The 15,107-nt window shown below is 42.4% G+C and overlaps 1 protein-coding gene across 1 annotated transcript in view; it reads left to right on the forward strand.

Moving 5' to 3' along the window:
* Window positions 1–20: 20 nt before the first annotated feature.
* The window catches only part of LOC149087897 (uncharacterized), an 84,550-nt gene continuing 69,463 nt past the window's right edge, over window positions 21–15,107 (forward strand). The window contains exon 1 of the mRNA XM_089242440.1: window positions 21–71. The gene's annotated coding sequence lies outside the window, so the exon portion shown is untranslated. The remainder of the gene's footprint in view (window positions 72–15,107) is intronic.

Below are 15,107 nucleotides of genomic sequence, written 5' to 3' on the forward strand. Positions count from 1 at the left end.
TCACTTTCAAACTATGCGTGCGTTTTAATTTAGAGCAGTCTTGTGTGGGTGGTAACCTGTACCATCTTGAGGTATGTATGTGATATTTTGTACGTGCTCACTACTATGGTTTTGCTACCAAAAATCACTGCTGAAAAAGAATATTCCCCTTAATTGTGTGCAATATTTCACACCTAAGAATGGTATGACAGTAAGGCAAGTTTCTTTAAATTTCAATACATATTTTATCATTTATACCGACGATTATGCATAATTCCCAAATAAAGTTGGAAAAAGTCTGATAAATATATCAGACTATTTATATAGCCGCCTCTTCATTAAACCAATTATTTTTACCGTACATGATACGTGCACTACACATATTTTGCAATGAAAATTAAAATAAGTGAAGGAGAAATTGATAAAATCGTTCATAACATTATGTTGGCTTCCTTCACACGTACCGACATTACCATTCGGAATTAGTATCCTGGACCATAGTTATGGTCAGTTAATTAATTTACCTATAACCTTGACCTATGTCCTCGCGATAAACCAGCTTATATCCCCTGTGGAGACAGAGCGGTCTGACTATTTCAATGGGAAATTCACTACCGATTGAGTTGTACTTAAGTCTGATCGCTTATATAGTGTTGCGTAGGAATTTTTAATGCTGACATCTATATTTCAAATTGTGAATGAAGTGTAATGGTTGAATATTTGTGCCGCGTTGTAGGCCTGTTGCTCTCTGTGGTAGGACTTTTAAACGAGGAGATCGGCTCGAAGTTGGGAACCACCACAGCGGCAGGTTAAAGGATGAAATTTTCAACCTTCTTTGGTCCAGCGTCCGGGGCACCAGACCCACTAGCTTCTCCCTGGGCAAGAAAAATGGATCCTTTTTTCTGTAAAAATGTGAATTTTTTTTACCCATCAACACTCGCAGTGATGTTAACTCTGTGTGGATGATTCATCTTTCGTGTTCATACGCACAAACGTGGAAAAAAAATATTTTCTTTCATGAAATCTTAGTCGAGATATAGGAACAACACTGATGGGCAAGTGGACACAGTTTAAGTTATAATTAAATGCGTATTCAATTATTCCGAATGAGATACTCTGAATTTTATAACAATTGTGGCCGTGTAGGCATCTGGACCCTCCTCGTGGGATCCAGGTCTAAAACCCGTTGGCCGTGTAGTGGTTGTTGGTTTTCTGTGGTTTTTCCAACATCGAGGTGCTAATAGGAGTCGTTTTCTCATTTAAAAAAATCTCTCCGCAGAGATCAGGCAGCCCTACAACATCATACTTACACGAAATTAAAATTCAAGCACATTTACCGTCTTCAATTCAAAATATGGTAGGTAGATGGCAGCATCAGCAAGAACGCCAATCAAGCTCAACTCTGACGGCAAAAATACGTTGGTGGCCACACATTTCGACATTATCCTTATTCGTTAGAAATTACACAGAGGAATGATTATAAGTTGCACCAATTTTTAAGAGTAGCAGTAGTAGTCTGGAATTTCCCTTTTCAAAATAGAATTTGATGATGATAGTTCTATCTAAGCTTGCATAAAATGAGCAACTAGACATGACGTGTGTCCAGTGACAAGAAACAATAACTTGCAACGCAATGCTATTATTAGAGGCTTGAATAGAATTTCATAGTATCTAGGCTAGTGTCATCTATGTTTAATGTTAATCAATGTCGCCACTAACAAGATCGAAATTCGGAGCAAAACTTTATCGCACAAAAGATCTAGTTTCGTTTTCTATCAGTTCTCTTTTATGGGATTCCTTTAGCACGATTAAATGTTGAAAAGGAAGAGAAAAAAAAATATATATATATATAACCTCGTTTATGCAATAATTTAATTTTATCTCAAAAAGGTATAGTCGAATCCCGCTATAACGAACTCCAATTAACAGGAGAAACCAATTCGCTATAAAAGAATTTGCGAGTTTTAACTTTTGATAAAAAAAAAATTCGTTGTAGCGGAGTTTGATTGTAAGCAAAAAAATTACTCATTTATGTTCTAGATAATAAAAAGAATACAGGGTGATTCAGAAAAGATGGGAAGAACTTTATAAGAGTTGACAGTATGCACACCAATACAAACAATTGTCATCAAAGAATGCATGGTCTTACACGAAACTGAAACGGCCTCTCCGCAAACGTTAAAACGGCATTCCTGTTGAAATTTTTCGGGAGAAAAAGAGAATCATGCATGTGCAAATGTAACCTGGGGAAGAAGAAACCGTATCTGCGTCACAGTGAATAAAAGGCGCGGACGCCAGCCCTGTGAAGTTATTCCATCGTGCAATCGTTCTAACAGGTGTAAAGGCGAGTATATACACTAGCGCGCGGATCGTGCAATGCAAGCGTTCGCAATCGGTTGTTCAGTAATTTGTACGGTGTTGCGAACGATTAACGAATCATTCTTGATCTGTTTGAACCGATTCAATAGGAGTCGGTTTTTTCGACGAACACAAAGGAATTCTTCCTTCTAGTTTAGACGCCGCCGTTATAGGTTTGCGTGTTCGTACGTGTTTCTGAGCCTATCTAGAGCCTTCATTTTTTTCCCTCGTCTTATTTCGCGAAAGTCATTTAATTTAATAGTCATAATAATTGAAATTCGTTTATCATATCATGTTCCTCAATAGTTGTTACTGCCGCTCAAAACCTACAGATGGCGTTGAAACAGCTCTCAGATGGAGCCATCGTTGATGATGATGATACGTTTCGGAAATCGTACCCACTGAATGCATTGGGAATGCTCGCATTGCACGATCCGCGCCTTAACGTACGAGATATAATGGCGCATTTTAGTAATCCTGAGTCCGTGCCTTTTATTCACTGAAGAAACACACGGTTTCTTCTTCCCTAGTTTACATTTGCATCCATGGTGTTCTTTTTCTCCCGATAAATTTCAACAAGAATGCCGCTTTAACTTTTGCGGAGCGACCGTTCCGAAACACGCTTGCGCGTTTGCGTTTCATGTTAGACCATGCATTCTTTGATGACAATTGTTTGTATCGCTGTGTACCTCTTAAAGTTATCCCATCTTTTCTGAATCCTCCTGTATAAAGTTAAATTTCAAAAATAACTCGGAGTAACTCAAATCAATTAGACACTGAATTTTTTTTTTTGGTTAAGTTTTACTTGCCATATATGAGGCAAGATTTCGCAACCCAAAAGCATATGCGAATTCCAATGACTTGTTTTTCATTTGAATGGGTAACTGGCACATGGCGTGAACGTATTCCTGTAAAAATCTCTGCATCCGGATCTTGAAAATTTGAAAGTTATTGTCCTCTCTATGAGATCCCGTAAAACTGCTGTTTCAATTTGAAATTCCAACTTGGTCCGATTTTTCAGAAAATGGTGAATAATTAGATGGAGATATGGCGTATTTTAATGCCACACTGTTTTTATCCTAACGAGTAGCCACTGACTTAATACAGATTTTAATTCTTTTTCACTCACCGTATTGGTTGAAATTGCTTTTCAAAAACCATAGAAGAACAATCCTTCTCCCACAGCATTTCAGCAAATTGATACTTTTTCTTACGGGATCATTTTTGGAACTCTTTTGATGATTTTCAGAAACTTATTTTTGAATTCGTTGTAAAAAACGTATATCATTTCATTTTGTAATATCGGAATTTACCTATGTCAACTTATTTAATGATTAAAAAAGGTTCCGTTACAACGAAAATTTTCGTTATGGCATTCGTAAAAATGGGATTCGACTCGTGTATGAATATTCTATTTCTCCTCTAAAGGTTCGACGACTGTAGTTCCAAAATAAAAAGCATTGCCGGATCTTGGCTTCCCATGCATTCCTATGAGGAAAAACCCCTGCCTTAAAAGAAAATTTAAAATTTTCCTTCATGCTCCTCTTCAGGCGCTATAAATTTTTTTTCTTCAAATTCTGTGGGTATTTTTTTTTTCAGTTTATCAAGAGCTTTTTGGATTTTTATAAGTTGCTGGTTATTTTTTTTTTTTCGAATTTTTACTTCAACAATATAAACTCTTTCAAAAACCATCGCAATTTACCCATTATATTTATCATAGTTTTTTTTTTTTTTCAATTTTATCTAGGATTGGGCAGATCTGTTCAAAAGTACAATTTTTTTTTAACATCAATAAAATTTAAATTTAATCCAGAAAAATTCGAGAAATTGGGGACTAAAATACTCGTAATAATCACCTCCTAAATAATCCTAAAATACGGTGCCGAGTAGTACTAAAATTGTTTGGAAAAATTGCCAATTTTGACGGGAAATGAAGGGCTGTTGTAAATCGCAGTAATTCAAAAATGGCATCCAGGAAAAGAAAAAGACGTCGAACATAACAAATACGGAGATTAATATTCATATAGATAACTTTTTTTCTTTATTTACAATTCACGAAAAATAATTAACGATTTGTCGGTGAAGATTATACGAATTCAGTGAAACTTCATTGAGACAACGAACATATATATATAAAAAGTAGTCTGTCGGAATTATAACAAATTCCTTGGACTCCCTGGATACCTCACGTGCACCCACGGGGCCCCGTGTTGTCAGAATTATATTAGTTCCGTGTAATAAAAATGTCGCCATCTGTCTCCTATATTGTGAAATGGAAATTTCAAATTACTGAGTTTTCATTTGATGCAATTGGAGGAATGCGAAGAGGATCTTACTGGTCGCCAATTCCCATCAGACTGGCCGCCATTGCCCAAGACGGTTGCCACACTCCCGAGCGCGACACGAGAGAGCAAGCACGCTCTGTTCGAGCTCCCCAAATTCCCATGGTAGGGAATATCGATATGCTGTGACGTACAGCAAGCTTAGGCACGAATCCGTACTCAGTCGGATCCTGTAGGAAATAACCCCCAACATTTGATTCAAATCATTGTAAATAGTTTAACTTGGAAATATGGCAGACCGTAAGACTCTAGCCGAACAACCAGTTTGCTTTCTGCATGATAAGATCCTGGATGTGGACGGGGAAAACGAGGACTGGCACAAGCTGATAGCAAAATACAGCCGGAAGAAGGCGCGCAATGCTGACCTAAACCGAGCCACCATCGCTTTCCTCGACAGCATCAGGGAACACTATGACTGTTGGGAACCTTCTCATCCAAGAATACGTCGCTCTGAAACTGAAGTTTTCTACTGCACGGGTGACGAGTTTTTGAGAAAGGCCATGGAAAACCACCAAGCCATTGTAGCCAGACCAGATGACCCAGAGATTCCTCTCTACAAGCAGCAGCTAAGGTGGAACATTAGCCAAGCCTTCATAGTAGGCAATGACTGCTTCTATGATGAGGATGAAAACGAGGCCATCTGGTATGAATACTATGATGAGATCAACAGACACATACAGAAAAGGGCCAGGAGATGGGACAAAATTCCAGACTTCATGTTAGAGATGCAAGTCCCGGATCCAGAAGCCCCTCTTGATCCAACTTCCCCACTGACAAAAACGGCGACCGCAGACCCTCCGGAGGAGACGAGTGGTGCCCAGGAGCCTTCAAATGACGAAGAAAATCCCGGAAAATCAAGCATTCCTGGAAATCTCCAGAAAACTGATTACGGCGATAAGGCCAAAGACGACGTCCCCGCCGAAGAAGCCACCCGAATCAGCCCCGCCCATACGGACGAGCCAGCGGACGAGAACCAATCGCGCGACAGCGACGTGGAACAAGCCCCGCCCAAGCGTCTGATGGATGCCGACGAGCAGAGCAGCGAAAAGCCGGTGGAACACAGGACTATCGACGGCGGTGAAGCGGCTGTAGCCGGAATCACCGACGGGATCATTGAAGAAAGAAACCAGGGAAGCCCCGCCCACGAGATCGAGTCAGCATCAGCTGACGAATCGCAAACGCCCAGCAATGAACTGAAAACGCCGCCACATGAAACGAATGAGCACGGCAGTGAACGACCGGCATCTCGCAGTGAGTGTGACGGCATCAGTTCGATCGTGGTGCGGGCAGATCGGCACTGGCGATTAATAGCCCGAAAAATTCGTGAAACTTGCCGCGAAAAAGTGCGAGTGAAATTATCACACGGAGAATACAAAATTAACTTTCATAATACGGGTGACTATGATAGGGTCCTGCAATACTTAAAATCTTGCAATGCTGAAATTTTAAAGCGATCCTCACCGGACGCCCCAGCCCTCAGCGTGGTTTTACGAGGGCCCGATGCATCAACGCCCGTTGATGACATCCAAGCCGAACTCACCGACGAAGGGTTCGCTCCAATTTCAGTCATGCAGATACGCTCGCGCAGGAAAAAGATAAGGGGTAAATTATTACCCCTTTGGAAAATTGACCTGCCAGCCTCCGAAGAATCGAAGCGAATATTCGATCTAAAAAATCTTCTCCTGATCGACATCACGATCGAAAGATACCGGAGAAACCCTGGCCGACCGGTACTCAGCATCTGCAACCGATGCCAAACATGGGGCCACAGCGGTGACTCGTGCGAGCGCCCCCTTAAATGTATGGTTTGTACGGGCCCGCACGATGTCAAACAGTGCGGTAACATAAGAGGAGTCGACCCCCCGATCTGCTGCAACTGTGGGAAGGACCACACCAGTATTTACCGTGGATGTGAAATGTACAAAAAAGAACTCGCAAAAATTCGGAACCCGAGAAAGACTTTGCCCACTCCCACTGACACTCATGAGAATATTCGTGATAAAATCCCATCATCCGAATACAGAAAATCTCGGAAAAAATATTCTGACTTTTCATTTATTCCAAGAAGTGTGTGGAAGCAATTTCACGACCGGAGAAAGCGAATTTCCCTTGAAAACGGAGAAACGACCAAAAGAAAAGCGATTGGACAGTCTGGACCTACGGACTTCCCTACGGATCAAACGGAACTGCCGAACGAAGCTAAGTCTACGGACCTCCAGCTCTCGACCGAACCGAAAGGACAATCGGAACTAGAGCGCGGCGAAGCCAGCAGTAAAGCCCTAGCGACCAAGGGCCGGCTACGGCAAGCATCGACCCCCAAGAGGACCGTAGGAGCTACCGCAGAGCCAGCTGCCCGGCCATCGGCGGAACCCACCAAGGTGCCAGAGTCACGACCGCGCGTTTCAACGGTAGAAGACTCGGAAACTGATGGATCTGTCGGTTGCCCTGACGCAACATCCGAACTTTACGAAACTGCTAAAATCTTCATGAAAAATATCATGAAAGCCACCTCCCGGAAGGCCAAACGTGAACTTCTGCAAGAATTCCAAAAAGAGGCTGGGCAATTTCTCGCACGTTGAAAATTCGTGGAGCGACTTGCAGTGATAGCAAGCAATTCCTAGGACTTTTGTTCAGGAGCATCAGAAACCTAATTTCTGAAATCTTTCATTTATCCTCTATCTTTTTCCTTCATTTCCCTTACCCATCTTTTCGAAAACATTTTCTAAAAATCCCATAAAAAACAAAAAATTATTTCTAATAGAAATATTAGAAATGGAAAAATTTTTTTCAAAAATATCTTCTTCACCTGTCCACTATTTTCTTTTTAAAATTACTAATTCTATTCCTCATTTTTTCTTCACCTTCTAATTAACGTTGAATTAATAAATTGTATTTTGTATGTATGCTCTCATTTCAGCCAATACCAGACTGGCAACTCATCCGGCCAATGAGGATGAGACACGGCGAATCCAAGATGGCGCCGAAAAGCAGTTTACTTTTCCTGCCGAAAATATTAATAATTAATATTACTAACATGCTCGTCCAGACATGTTCAATTTATAGCTTCCTAGTTAATTAATGAAATTCTTTAATTAACTGTGGGTTCCCCACTAGACATTCTCCCAATTCTGACCGACATACATGCACTCCACACATACACGAACATTAGCACCCTTGCCTTTCTCTTCATAATGGTCCCCCGCGGGCCGGTTCTGAAGGCGGCAGATGTCTGTAAACAGATAGGCCCCGCCAGAAATCTTGAGTCTTGTATAAGACGGTTGCCATTCATTGCTCCATCATCATCGTCATAAGCGCGAGAGAGAGAGCACGTACTCCTCGGGCTCCTGAGATAGCTGTACGATAGCTTCGCAATGCTGACACAATAGGCAGCTAGCAACAACTCATCTACAGATCCGTACTCAGTCGGATTCAATTATATAAAATAATAATGTTATAGTGCCTAACCCAACAATACTTTGAAACAAATGTCTACCTTCAAAGCACAACCTGCCTGCTTCCTCCATGGGGAGGTACTCGTCGAAGGAAATGCCGACTTAGCCAAGCTGAAAGAAGTCTTCGGTGACAGAAAGACCAAAGCTAGCGAACAAGTCAGCGCAGCACTCAGCTACTTGAACCGAATCAACCGCCACTACAACTTGTGGTGCTAAGGCTATCTGAGCGGTCATTTCAAATCGGCTGAGCAGTTCTGCTGTGAGGGAGATAAGACACTTCAAAAAATCTTCGAACTCTACAGAGAAATCCAGGATAAACCGAAGGACGCGAATGTTCTTCAGCTGAGGCTGGCCCTACGGCAACATGTCAAGAAAATGCTGACTAACGCCGAAATCTGCTATTACAGCCTGCAGGTCAACTCAGAGAAAGGAAAAGCCTTCTCCAAACGGATCACCGACAGGCTGAAGAACTTGAGCACCCACTGGATTAAAATCCCGGATTTCCTGTCAGAAGAAGCTAACCCCAACAAGCCAGCACTAAAAATGCCAGTGATTCAAGACTCACACCCTGAACCAACAACAAGGGCCCATGAGGTTGAACCGCCCCGGAAAACTGCAAATCCCGATAAAAATCAGGAAACACAGCAGAAAAAGCAGGAAAAGCCCGCTCCGGAAAAAGGCGAAAAGGCCCCAGCATCAAACTTAGACAATCAACCTCCCACGACAACGTCCGATTCGACGGATTCACCACCACCGATGGACCAATCGCGCTCCACCAGTAGCGAGATAGCTCCGCCCACCAGAAGCGATGAGCCAGATGTCCACTAGTGATGGGCAAAACGGTTCTTTTCCGTGAGCGGCTCTGAACCGCTCACTCACCAAAATGAACCGCAGCTCTTACACGGCTCTTTTGAAGAGTTGATCAAGAGCGCCATCTAGCGAAGGGTTTTATAAACTCTTGTGATTTAACCTCCTCCCCCCCCCCCCCCGCAAACAATATCTAGATTTTTATTTTTTTTTCAATTACAGCACACTGCGTTTACGCTGCAGTTGATGGACACGCGTTGCGTTTCAATTAAAAAATCAACCAGAGAAATATGCAAAAAATCAAGCTTTTCTCTCTCTCTCTCTCATTCCAAAAATAATAATAATAAACTTTTTCCGTTAGAGGTCATTCAAGTATTACGTCAGCATCGAGAGGGGGGGGGTTTCGGATTTGCTGACTTTTGATGATAAGGGGGAGGGGGGGGTTTGAAGGTTACTTACGTCATCAACCACCCGTTTCTGAAGATATGGGGGGGGTCAGTGTTTTGTGACTTTTGCTGACAAATGGGGGGGGGGGGGGAGTCAAAAATGGCTAAAAATCTGCTTACGTAATACTTGAATGGCCCCTTATAGAAGATGGTTTCGTGCACTAAACCAGACACGTAAGATGGTCAGTGCCGTCTCAAGGCATGGGCCCACCCGGGGGTCTCAGGAGAAAAAAAGCCTCAGAAAAGTCATTTGGCCCGGGGGCCCATGTTGCTCTTAAGACGGCCCTGAAGATGGTGAGAAAAAAATCTCCATATTACTGTATTTGCATGAACATCCATGTTCTCATTTACGTAACAATCGATAAACGATTTGTATTCATCTCCTGTGTCGTCTTCATGGGCGGAGATACGGGAGGCGTGGGGGGGGGCATTGCTCTTCCCCAGCGTCAAAGATAGAGTCGACTGATCTAATGTATAAATGTATATGTGAATTGACATCATCATCATCGTGCCGCCCCCCCCCCCCAGACTTCCAAGTCTATCTTTGCCTATGGTCGTCTTTTTTAATACGCCGGACAGCTTTTGATGTAGATTTTCGAGACATCTCACATAAAAATAAGCAATCACCGTTTTTTTTCTCTCGCACAAAAGTCATTTTGTAAGGAGTCGCGAAAGTTTCTCGTACGGAATACAGCCTTTATACCTAGCTAGGTATAAAGGTGTAGACTACGACACATTAGGAAAAAATACTTCGAGAGTGCGGGTTGGGTTCACAAGGGGTTACGTTGATAAACTTGAGTGATAACAACTCCCCCTCCAGTTCACAAAAAAAATGTATTGGTATAGGCCATTGTTCCCACCCTTTTTTTGTCCCAACGGCCCCTTCTTCAGAAATTTTGTTCTCCCATCCCCCCCCCCCCCCCAACGCAATCTAAGCCATAGGATCCTATGTTATACCCGTAGCTTCTACCGCCCCCGGAACATTCCATCGCCCACGTTGGGAATCACTGGTATAGTCGCAAAGGAAGAGGTCGACAATCGTCCCCCCCCCCCTTTCTTTTATTCATTATAATAACGACTGAAATTACATACGAAATTTTAATTGAAAAATCACAACTGAAACAACAAATTACATTGCGGTTGAAAATTATGAATGCAGGGGCGACTGTTCAGCCGCGTGATCCGTACGTTCACATGGGATATCGCAGTTAGACAGATTAAAAAGCAAAAAAAAAAAAAATCTTATGTACCCAAAAAAATTAGAGAAATGGTGTCTGTCCGCTCTAGGTGGGGTGCTAAATCCATGATGAAAGGGCAAAAACAAATATTATTGACCAAAAAAAAATTAGGGTAAATGATTTGTCTGCTCGTAGGAAAGGCATCAAATCTGAAGTGAAAAATCGAAAAAAAATTAGGGGACATGATTTCCGTCCACTGTAGGAAGGGGTTGGGGCAAATTTGTCACGATAGGGCAGAAAAAATTTATTGACCAAAAAAACAATTGGGGAAAATGATTTTTGCTGGAAGCCAAATCCGACGTTGAAGAGCTAAAAAAAATTTATACTGGTCAAGAAAAGAAAAATCAGGAAAACGATTTTTGCTGGAAGCCAAATCCGACGTTGAAGAGCTAAAAAAAATTTATACTGGTCAAGAAAAGAAAAATCAGGAAAACGATTTCTGTCATCTCTAGGAGGAGCAACAAATCCGAGCTGAAGAGCAGAGCCGTAATGAGAGCACCCCCCCCCCCCCCACCAATCCAGGGATACGCACCTAAATACTTTTTAAGCCGGAACAAACTTGCATTTCTGTGCCCCGTATAATGTAGAAGGAGCAGTTAAAAGAAGTGCATTCCTCTCCCCCACTAGTCCAGCGCCCGAGCCCCAGAACCCCCCCCCCCCCCTTAGTTGCGGCTCTTCTCTATCTGGCTAAAAATTACTGCCTATCAAAGCACTCCGAATCTTGGAAATTTGAACATCTTATTTTCAGGAGGCTCTTCTACACCTCTCCTCCCCGCGGACGTGCCCATGCGTAAGACTGCACTGGTGAGTAGACCAAATAACAATAATAATAACAACGAGAATGAGATTCCTTCCCCTTCAAGAGATGCATTCAATCCGAGGTAAAAGAGCAAAAAATAATAGTAAATAAAAAAGAACGCAGCGAAAGGGGGATTGTAAAAGCCTTTTGTGCAAAAAAAACCTTGCAAAAGGGGGAAAAAGAAAGCGTGGCCAACGTCTTCTTAGAAGGGAGGGTGGGGACTTGGGAAGAGACTAGTTGTTAAGTTCTGCAGAACAGTGGCAAGCGAAACGGCTCCCGGAGGCCTTTCAAAAGGACACGGCTCACTTGAATTTCTGCGGCTCGCCACGGTTCATTTGTAGCCAATAGGAGCAGGCAACACAAGCGAAAAAAGAAGCGATTCACGGCTCATTTTTGACCAATTACAGGAGGCGTTTTAACAGGCAACGGTTCACTTTCATTTCTGCGGCTCACGGCTCTTCACGGTTCATTTGTAGCCAATAGGAGCAGGCAACACAAGCGAAAAAAGAAGCGATTCACGGCTCATTTTCGACCAATTACAGGAGGCGTTTTAACAGGCAACGGTTCACTTTCATTTCTGCGGCTCTCGGCTTGTCACGGTTCATTTGTAGCTGAAAGGAGCCTGCAATATGAGCGAAAAGTTCGTATTCCGCCACTCCCCTACTGGGGGAGGGCTGAGTTCGCAGTTATTCTTACCCGGACCGTAACTAGAGGGGGGCAGGGTGGAGGGTGACGGTCCCGGGCGGCAGAATTTAGGGGGCAGTAGTTTTAGGCGGGGCAGGGGCGTAGCCAGAAATTTCGTTCGGGGGGAACCACTTTCATTTCGGGGGGGGGAGGGGAACCAAAGTGACAGAACAATGGATTTGGCCATCTTTTTCCCTTTTTTCGGTCATTTTCTCACATTTCGGGGGGGGGACCAGACCCCCAAGTCCCCTCCCCTCGCTACGCCCTTGAGGCGGGGGTACAAAGAACACCATTACAAGATAGTCGAATTTTATCATTATAAATCGTTGTGGGGCACCGAAAATGATGTTTGCCCCGGACGACATAAATCCTAGTTACGGCCCTGATTCTTAGTTTTCTACTTTCTAGGGGGGGGGGGGTCATGATGATATACAGATTTATGGTTTTTGACCCCCAATCTTTTCATACTTCCGATCTCCCAGTTTTGAAGCCCATTTGATGAATACGTATAATTCGTGTCTGAAACTTCTTTTGGTCTGGGCCGATTTCTGCATTGACGAGAGGGTTTGCCCAGAGCCCCTTAATTATGTTGGGCCTCAGAAAAACCACTTGGCAGAGGGTCTCTTAAGACGGCCGGCCCTGTTAACGAGTACAGGCATCCTGGAAAGTTAGAATAGTCAAAGTTTTTAATGAACCACGCCTTTATAATTTCTAATATATCATGCTATAATTTTTATAATATATAATAATAATAATTTTAAAATCAATAACGCGACGACCATGTGAAAACCATGTAACTGACATAAAATGTGCGGAAAGCCATTGTTAAAACCAAGATAATAAGCATACTATCAGGGGCGTAGCCAGAAATTTCGTTCGGGGGGGGGGGGACCAATGTGACAGAACAATGGATTTGGCCATCTTTTTCCCTTTTTTCGGTAATTTTCTCACATTTCGGGGGGGGGGGGACCAGACCCCCAAGTCCTCTCTCGCTTCGCCCTTGCATACTATGCTGCATTATTATTATTACTTTTTTGACATTTTCGGCAATTCTATCTTTCAAGTTGAGTCTTGTTTTGGTACATGAAAAATTGGTCAATCATTAGAAAAATGTGAACACCAACGAAAACACAACACACACACACACTCCATAGCCTTTTTTTTCTATACATTTATTTACAGAAGTTGTGGGCAATCGGCAAACTTTTTTCACATAATTCATAAATAAAAAATACATAAAAATGAAATGAAATACATGGAGGAACAAACCCCTGCTTGCGAACTAATCTGGCTCACTTGAAAAAAATTTACCCATGAATTTCGAAACAAAACATTATAATTTGAGAAATTATGCATTACCAAGTGAGGTCGAATAATGTGTTCGGAATAGAATCATGTTATGCATTATACATTTTGTTGCGATTACAACCGTGAAGAATTTAAGTCAGTACCACATCATCATAGGCGTAAAATAATAGGAAATGTCGGGAGCAGTAAATAGTGGTTGGGGAGGGATGTTCAAAACTCAATATTTGTGTAGAAATTTAGGAATCACGGAGATGCAATAAATTTAGAAAGGGGCCGGGACAGGTGGTTTGGAGGGCTGCAGAGAGCTGAGAAGAAAAATTAAGGTGTGAAGAAATAATGCTTTTATATTGACTATACACTTGCAGAATCCAACGAAACCAGGGCCGTCTTAGGGCATGGACTCACCCGGGCCTCACCCCCCACATTTTGCAGCAGGTTCCCTAGGATGGGGTTCTTCGCAGGCCTCCGGCTACATTTTTCACAGACCCCCCTTCTCTATATTAAATTTAGTGGGAAAAACAAAAAATGATGAAAACCATATCAGGCCCTGGGATGCAGCTCTGTCAGTCCCACTCTTGTGAGGGTTCATGCCCGGGGGTCTCATGTACACAAGTGACTCCACCTTATGATATTTTGTATAGTGCAATAAATTTTTAAAATAACTAGGAAATATGTAGGCTGTTTATTTCCTGCTAAGTGTAGGACTACCATAGCATCACTTTGCCTGAGGGGGCCCATGATGTTGAGACGGCCCTGAATAGAATTCGGATTAGTGGGCAGCTCAATAAATTCTAAGCCAGTGGTCTGGAGGCCAATTTTATTTGCAAAAATTTTCATTCAGTATAAATTCACTGAAAAAATCAATTCAATACGTATAAACGATCTTGCTTCTAGATGAGGGTCGAAGACTCAGGGGCGCCACGAGAAAAAAAATATTCGAAGGGGGCGACGGGCAAAAAAAAAGGAAAGAGAAACGCTGCTTTATATAATAACATGCGCACAAAAAGTGCTTAACTAGTTCTTTTGTGTAGCTTATAGAGTGTAGAAAGAAAGAGTAGCTTTTTGTTTGCAGGCCTTTATGTTTTTTGTTAAGTTTTTTGCAGTTCACCACGACAACTTTACTCACAACAGAACTATTCAGAACAGTTTTAATTGTCCGAAATACACGAACGATGTTGTTTGTTCACTACATCTTTACCGCGGGATATGTGATTGTGGTATTTCTCGGACACAAAACTAGACGCATGGAAACGGAAAGGTGTCAAAAAAGAAAAAAAAACCGCTCTTCTGTGCCTGCCACCCGTGTTTTTGTGCACTCATTCGCCATATGAATATGCATCTTCTTTGCGTCGTCATATTCCCACAATAAGCCGGAGAGCTTTCATGTCATTTTCTTCGTCCCCACATAAGTAGTTAAATATACTGTGTCAAGTATCTCATCACAATAGTTAACAAATCCCTGGGAACCTTTCATTCTTCAACTAGGGAACTTCAACGCTAGTCTAGACTAGCGTCCCTCAGTCGGCATCCACACAAGCACCCCATGTTAAAACCTCGATAGGATAAAGAACTACTGAAGGTAGGACACAAAAGCAAATATTTACAATGGCTCCGTACCCGGGACCATTCCTATGCTCTTTCCCCCTTTGAAGCCAGTTTTTGATTTTTATTAAAAGGCTTCGAGTTTGAGTCTG

Source organism: Pholcus phalangioides, unplaced genomic scaffold (genome assembly GCF_987345545.1).
Source record: "Pholcus phalangioides strain wild (caught in Gottingen) unplaced genomic scaffold, Ppha-v1.0 ptg000003l_1, whole genome shotgun sequence".
NCBI classification, from domain to species: domain Eukaryota; kingdom Metazoa; phylum Arthropoda; class Arachnida; order Araneae; family Pholcidae; genus Pholcus; species Pholcus phalangioides.